Source organism: Elaeis guineensis, chromosome 10, assembly GCF_000442705.2.
Source record: "Elaeis guineensis isolate ETL-2024a chromosome 10, EG11, whole genome shotgun sequence".
In the NCBI taxonomy this organism is placed as follows: Eukaryota; Viridiplantae; Streptophyta; class Magnoliopsida; order Arecales; family Arecaceae; genus Elaeis; species Elaeis guineensis.
Window position 1 is genome coordinate 71,457,119 of NC_026002.2, and position 9,118 is coordinate 71,466,236.

Genomic DNA, 9,118 nt, shown 5'->3' on the forward strand with positions numbered 1-9,118 from the left:
GTCCGGGCGAAGTCTTCCTACCACTGAAGTCAGGGATGAAGTCTGGCTCCCGTAGGAGTCCGGACAAAGTCTTCCTGCCGCTGAAGTCAGGGACGAAGTCCGGCTCTCGTAGGAGTCCGGACAAAATCTTCCTGCCGCCGCAGGTCGGACGCCGGCAGAATCCCCGAGGGGTCACTCCTGACACGAACTTCGGCTGGGGGGGTTTTATACCCAATATATATATATATATATATACATACATATATATATACACGTATATATATATACACATATATATATACCCCTATACATATATACATATACATATATACATATATATTGGATGTATGCCGTAGAAGCCAATTTTAGCTGACGCATATCCTATTTCTAGGATATGATTTTATACTTTTTGGGTATTTATATTACCATTCATATTTTATGTGTCTATGAATCATCTAAGAGATTAACAAGATGATGATACATATTCTTTAAGAGTTAAAAATTTGAGACATGTATCATTAATGGTTAATACTTAAATTGCTCCTGGTTATAGGATCATCATGGGGATGATGATTGGTCCAGATAGACTAGTGCATGGATCACTTTTTTCGGATAGATGAGTCTCGAGTCTGCGATGTAGTGACACTAGAGCGAGAGTACGTAGGTGATTGTTAGAGAACAACTAGCACTGAGTGTGACCAACATGAGAAGTCACATGGATATCTGTTCATTTGTTAGTGACTTTCTCGATGCTGCAATTATATGACTGATCCTTTGACCTGTGGTGCTATAGCTACTTGCAGTGCGGCTACTAAAGTTTGACTATATATAAATATGATCTCAATGAGCCCTTGTAGTGGATGTTAGCTATAGTTATCTACTGTAAGAGTAAAATGTGCACTTAGATGGAATCTATCGATCCTAGTAGAAGGAAGTAGTCCTATAAGATTTAAGAAGCTGAGTCTTTAAGTCTATGGCCGTAGCAGTATAATTGATAGAAAAGAGTTTTAATAAGAATCATGCATAGACTCGAGCTAATTGAATCTATCATATAACTGATGATGAAATTTGATGATTTATCCATGATCTGCCATCCGATCGAAACTCACGATAGAGGGACTATATCATATGTTAACCACACCTAGAGGTTCATCATCTTTTATTCTGCTAGATTGTCACTATATACTGCTAGGTGTCACTGATGGATTGTGAGACCCATGAGCTTCATCTTGATGATCGATGATTCTTGATGGATAGAGTTGGAATGATTCCAACCCATTGAATGGAGTTTCAATGATATTGTGATAGGGATCACAATATATCTCACTACCAGATAGAATAGAACCTATGGGGTCATACATAAAGAGATTTTAGACTGATCAGATGGTTGAATTACGATTATGAATCGTGATAGGATTTGATTATCAATTTGATTGATAATTGATCCAATGCAAAAGTTATAATTAAGTAACTCGCTAAAGAGTTAGTGAGTTATAGGAGGATTAATTAACAATTAGATTGATAATTGGCTTAATTTGATTGAGCTATGGGGTTTGCATCAAGTCTAATTAAATTAGATTTAATTTGATTTGATATGGATTTGATTTGATTAAACCTAATTAGGATATGAGATAACCAAATTGCATAGGAGAATGATTTCTTGTTGAATTAGGATTTAGATTTGACTTAATTTCTAATTAGATTAGGATCTAAATAAGAATGTTTGAGTTTTTATTTAGATTAAGAATTCTCATCTTTATGGGTACACCAAATCTTAATTGGATTAGGATTAAATTGAGTTTGACTCAAGCACCAAGAGAGAGTCCAAAAGGACTTGGACTCCTTCTCTAATTAGGTGACATCTAATCTAAATAGTTTAGACTCTAAATCAGATTTGGATTTTTATCTATTTGGATCTAAGTAATTCTTAATATAATTAAGATTGGTTGGAGTTTAAATTGATTTAGATAAGCCACCTAAAGAAGAGTCCTATGATGTTTAAACTCCTTCCTCTCCAAGCACCATAAAAGTCCCATGCCTAACCAATTTTGGATGCCTATTTCTCCTTTTCTTTTGTGCGTGTAAGAGGTCCACGCTCTCATCTTTTTAGCATGTAAGAGTTCACATTGAACTCTTCTTTTCATGAGATATGTGGGCACAAAAAATAAAGGGTTGTGGGCGGCATCAAAAACAAGAGCCTTAAGAGGTTTGGACTCTTATCTTCCTATCTAAACTCTATCCCTTCACCTATTTAAATGTGGGATCCTAATGGGGCATTGGATAACTTGATATGGATCAGGTTTGAGATGCCAAAAATTAGGAGTTGTGCATAGAGAAAAATCATGGAGAGAGGTGCGGCGTGAAGGTCATGGGCGTGAGGTATTTGTGCTCCTATCCCTTCTTTCTTACCAACAACCAAAGGTTGGTTGTTTGGACATCTCTCTCCCATCTTTTGTCCTAATTTGGACATGGGTTTCTCCTCTCCTCTTTGTCCAAAAGTTGGGTAAAATTTTTACATCTTTAGCATAGAGATTTGGTGCATGGATTTAAGGAAGAAAGAGAAGAAAGGATTCTTCTCATGATCTCTAGTGTAGAGATCAACATCTTCCTATTTTCTTCTTCTTCTCTAAGAGTATCTTGAGAGAAAAAAAAAATTTCAACCATCAAAATACGATCTCTGTAAGGGAGTTAGCACTCCGATGAGATCAATAAGCTTCTGATCAGATCGAAATCTCGTATGGTCGGATACTTGTGCAGCTTTAAGGGACCTTCGAAAGATATCTATGATCATCAGTTCGCAGTGAAGATCGACCCACGTCAAGGTATGAAGTCTATTTATTTTTTTTTAATTTAATTTTTATATCTAAATTCTATCTCATATATGAAGATCCTGTTTATAATTTTAAGATTTGATCTTATGCATGCTTAGATTAAATTAGATTTAATCTGAAATTTTTTAAATTTCATTACGTACTCATTTTAAAAATATTTACATGCATGATACCATGAAACTCTAATAGTGGTATCAAAGTGACATCATATACATAAGATTAGAATTTAGATCTGAAATTTGTAGAGAAAACTTTTAGATCTGAAAATTTTTGATAACGTTCTGACATAAGATTATCCTGGCATAACTTGTTATGCTGTATGATTGTCCTAGAATGATGTTAAAATTTTTAATTAAATAAAATTTTAATTTTTAATATATATGTGATATATATTATATTATTTAGATCTAAAACAAATTTTAAGATCTATTTTGATTCATATATATGATATATGAAAGCATGTTTAGGGCTAAAATTTATTTTTATGACCTAAACTATATTCATGTATATGATATATTTTTGTATGTATGATCTAAAAATTATTTTGAGATTAAAATTTATTTTTTATGCAAAAAATTTAGATCTAAAAATTTAGATTTAAGATCTGAAATTAATATTTGTGCATAAAGGATTAGTCATGGGTAGATCAAATTAGGTCATGTAATTGGATTACATCTAAGATTTCTGATTTGATCATAATGGACCTAAATCGATTTAGCAGTTGATCAAACTAAGTCAAATATTGATTAAGATTGGATCAATAGAGCTTAAGATCATATAATTATTATTGATCGAATCGATTGACACCCATATGTAGAATCGATTAACCTAAGGACCTAATTCGGCTCTATGGCTCAAATCTGATTCACCCAAGCTAATCTATTTGGATCAATTAACCAATTGATGTCTAAGATAAGTAATTAAAAGATGGTTATTTAATTAATTTTATTTGCTTACCTGACTAATTTATTGATGTCTAAGGAAAGCAACAATAGGACCCCCACCAATCTCTACTTATTTGGTCAATTTGGAAGATTGAGTCTCAAATATGGTTACTTGGTAGTTTGATTTAGCCCATGCCAATTAGATCAGTCATAAGATGACTGATTAGATGACCTAAACTCAAATTTTTCTATAAATATTAAGTCCAATGGTCTTCCACCATTGTAGATGTGTGGGGTGCTACCGGTGTTGATTGTTCTCGACTGATCATAGTGGTTCAGTTGCATCGAAAATACACAACCACTCTATTAGCAAAGAGTTGCTCCAGGATAAAGATGAGGTTGGCCTAATAACTGTTAGGTGAGGGTCCCAATGATGGCTTTGCACCTGCTTGTGAACGGTGGGTCTGACTTAACTAAGAAATGTGGGCAATAACTGTTAGGTAAGCCTACATAACTAAGAGACCAAGTAACTGCAGCATACTTAGAGAAGTATTTAGATAAAGAGTTATCCATGCATTGATGTGCGTGTTATCAATAACTATTAGATGAGGTACACGACATCGATGGGATCGCAACATCCATTAGAAATTCAGTTGTCGCGTTAGAATTTTCGTTTCTCCATCCAGAGAGTGTGAGAGATCTGATAAAATAGTGAGAGTCTTTTTATATCTAAAAGTTTTTAGAGCAAATTATAAAATAAGTATAAACATCCAACTAGAATTTTTGTTCTCTAATGTTTATTGTGTCAGCTTCCAATCTTCTAGCTCAAATCCTAAATATCAACAGATTAACTAAAATCAATTATAAAGATTGGCTCACAAACCTAAGAATCATTCTTAAATTTTAAAAAATTAAGCAATATTCTCTACCAGATTATTCTGATATTAACAACTTGTCCAACTCAAGGTCAATGAGCTATACTTGATGAATGGATAGATAATGATAATAAAGATAGGTGCTATATATTAAAGTCCATGTTAGATGAACTCTAACGTATACATGAGCACATGTTCACTGCCAACGACACATTGCTTCATCTACAAATATTGTGAAGTGATCAGAGTCCCACACCATATGAGATGCACGATGGGCAGTCAGTCTATTATCATTATTTGATAATGATCGAGGATATTAAGGAGTTTGAAAGGCTTGACATGACCATGCATAAGGAATTACTTATGGATTTGATCCTACGATCTCTGTTTCGTTTATATGGGTAGTTTATGGTAAACTACTATATGAATGATCTTATTGATATTTTATCTGAATTGGTCAAATTATTGATAACAAAGAAACCTCGAAAGAGTTCAGAGGTACATATCTGGAGAGCCTAAAGAAACAAAGACATGTGTAGAGTAGGCATATCAAAATTGCTCAATACTATCCTTACAATTTTCTCTTCTCCATGTTAAGTTATAGACTCTAGTAATTTTTATAGAGTCTATGGAAAGGTAGAGGACTGAGAAAGTAACCCTTAAATTGGCAATAGGATAAGAGTTATCGCTGTGGCCATGGGTGTCTGTCCTTTGTGATTATCGTTTGGATTTAGTTCTTAAAGACGGTCTCTATCATTTGTATGGTGATGTATCTGTGAACTTAATGGAGCAAACAATGAATGCCATTAGATCTAAAAGATCCAGAGTTGAGATAAACCTAAAGTATATGTGAAACCTTAGGCTAGATTGTATAGGAGAAGAAATGATTAACAATCTGAAGAAATATAGGCTTTTGGGCTCATTGACTGTTGAGTCATATCTAGTTTATGTATCATCTCTTTGAGAAAAAATGATCAAGCTACTCTTGTGGGACAAGAGGAAAGGACCACTGACATACTTATCCTAGTACACATTTGATGTGTATAGCCCATTTGATGTGCTAACAAAGGGAGTTGTCTCTATTTTGTTACTTTTACCGATGATCAATCATGATATGGATAAGTATATGATACAAATCTAAAATTTTTGAAAAGTTCAAAAAATTCAGATATAAAGTAGAGAAGCAAATAAAAAATTTTCTAATGGTACTTCGATCAGATCAAATATGCAATATCAAAGAAAAAATTTTTTGATTATCTCATAAAATGACATAGTTTCATATTGGACCTCTCTTAGTATATCTCAGCTCAATGAGATAATTAAGAAGAGTTATGGATCTATATGAAATATGGACCAGTCTATAATGAACTTCACTAATTTATTATGTTTCTTTAGGGATATGGTTTATTTTTATAGAATTGAGTTCTCTCTAAATCTGTTCCTACCACATTATATAAGATATGGCATGGTGAGAACTGAATCTTGATTATTTCAAGATCCAAGGATGTCCAGCCTGTGTCAAAGATAGCAGATGGATGTGTTAGAGGATAGGTCTATAAAGCTTATCCTAAAAGAGTTTAGGATACTACTTTTCTTCTAAAAAGATTACAATGTGATTGTGACCCGACATGCTATCTTCTTGTTTAACCAAGATGAAGTAGTGGGAGGAAAGTCTAGCTCGAAGAGAATGTCTCAAAAGAGCAGTAAGCCTTGGAACTTTAAAAACCTATTCATCATGAGCCAATATACATATATTCCTTCTCCACCTCGTACATACAGTAGGATCTCCCATCTTCTCGAAAGGTATTTAGGTATACTTAATAAAGGATGTAGAGAAAATTATTTCTCATGAGTGATAGAAAATATAGAGATGATCCCAGAACCTACAACAAGGTAATGTTAGATATCGACTCCAAGAAAAGAATGTGAACTAGCTTTTCTGATTAGATATCTTTTGAAGATTTCTGTATGGAGTAGCTTAGGGATTTCACTTCTCGTGATATGAGATTACAAAGTTTGTAATAATCTTGGAGTTGAAATATTTATTTTGATGATATGATCAAATTGTTTGATCAAAAATGAAGAATTATGTGATTCCAAAAAGATCAGTGGGAGTGTCCAATACTGACATCGATTAAAATATGGTTGTATATAGAATTCTTTATGAAAGATATAAAGCAAACATCCTATATTCTGAGAATATAAAGATCTATAGAGATAGATGCAATTCGATGCTTGTATTTTCATAAATAAAGTACAGAGAGTAGATACTGAAAGGGTTCAGCATAGAAATCTCGGAGAGAGGTCTACTATCCTCTTGGATATAAATGTATGCCATGTCATATACTTGAACTGATATAATTAATACTGTGAATGTCATGAGTAGATATCAATTGTATCCAGACTGAGAGCGCTAAATTGCTGTAAAAACATCCACAAATACGTGAGAAGTACTAGTATTTATTCTTAATTTGGAGAAGGATCAAAGCTAAGAGTGGGAGGTATACCAATTCAGATTTTATGTCTGATATTGATGGTAGAATGTCTACATCATAGGTGTAATCATATCGATATCTTGAAAGGATTTCAAGCAATTGATCAATGAAAGCTGAGTACACTGTAAATATGTAGGATGCATTATGGTTCTAATGTTATTTACAGAATTAGATGTCATGCCATCAGATGCCATAACACTATACTGCAAAGACAATGACACCATAGTCCTTGCTAAGGAGCCTAGGTCTCGTCAGATATTCAAGCACATAGAGCAGCAGAACATGCGACTACCTCAAGTAGAAATATATAGAGGTACAGAGAGCAAATACTACATGAGATGTAGTTAACCCACTGTAAGTCACTTAGCTAGCCAAAGATTATAGCCTGTCTTGTGAAAATGGAGCTTGGTACATGGTAGATTGGCTTTAGTGCAAGTAAGAGATTATTGGATGTATACTTTAGAAGTCAATCTTGACTGATGCATATCATATTTCTAGGATATAGTTTTATACTTATTGGGCATGTATATTACTATTCATATTTTATGTGTCTATGAATCATCCAAAGAATTAACAAGATGATGACACATATTCTCAAAGAGTTGAGAATTTGAGACATGTGTCATTGATGATTAATTCCAAAATTACTCCTGATCATAGGATCATCATGGGGATAGTGATTGATTCGGATAGACTAGTGCATGAATCATTTTCTTTGGATAGATAAGTCTCGAGTCTACGGTGTAGTGACACTGGAGCGAGAGTACAGATAGTTGTTAGAGAACACTAGCACTAAACGTAACCAACATGACAAGTCACATGGATGTTTGCTCACTTGTTAGTAACTTTTTCGATGCTGCAGTTGTATGACTGATCCTTTGACCTACGGTGCTACAGCTGCTCGCAGTGAGGCTGCTGGAGGTTGACTACATATAAACATGAGTCTCAATGAGCTCTTGTAGTGGATGTTGACGATAGTTGATCCACTGTAGAAATAGGATGTGCATTTAAATGGAATCTATCGATTCTAGCAGAAGGGAGTAGTCCTATGAAATTTAAGAAACTGAGCCTTTAAGTCTATGACCATAGCTGTATGATTGATGAAAAAAAATTTTCATAAGAATCATGCATGGGCTCTAGCTGATTGAATCTATTATATGACCGATGATGAGGTTTGATGATTTATCCATGACTTGCCATCTGGTTGGGACTCATGATAGAGGAACTGTATCATATGTTAACTGTACCTAGAGGTTCATCACCTTTTATTCTACTGGATTGTCACTACATACTGCTAGGTATCACTGATGGATTGTGAGACCCATGAGCTTCATCTTGATGATCGATGATCCTCGACGGACAGAGTTGAAACGGTTCCAACCCATTGAAAGGAGTTTCAATGATATTATGATAAGGATCACAATATATCTCACTACTGGATAGAATAAAATCTATGGGGTCATACTCAAAGAGACTTTAGATTGATCAGATGATTGAATTATGATTATGAATCATGATAAGATTTGATTATCAATTTGATTGATAATTGATCCAATGCAAAAGTTATAATTAAGTAACTCGCTAAAGAGTTAGTAAGTTATAAGAGGATTAATTAGCAATTGAATTGCTAATTGGCTCAATTTGATTGAGCTACGGGGCTTGCATCAAGTATAATTAAATTAAATTTAGTTTGACTTGATATGGATTTGATTTGATCAAACCTAATTGGGTTATGAGATAACCAAATTGCATGGAAGAATGATTTCTTATTGAATTAAGATTTGGCTTTGACTTAATTTTTAATTAGACTAAGATCTAAATAAGAATGTTTGAGTTCCTATTTAGACTAGAAATTTTCATCTTTATGGATGCATCAAATCTTAATTGAATTAGGATTAAATTGAGTTTGACTCAAGCACTAAGAGAGAGTCCAAAAGGACTAGGACTCCTCTAATTAGGTGACATCTAATCTAAATACTTTGGACTCTAAATTAGATTTGAATTTTTATCTATTTGGGTCTAATCAATTTCTAATATGATTAGGATTGGTTGAA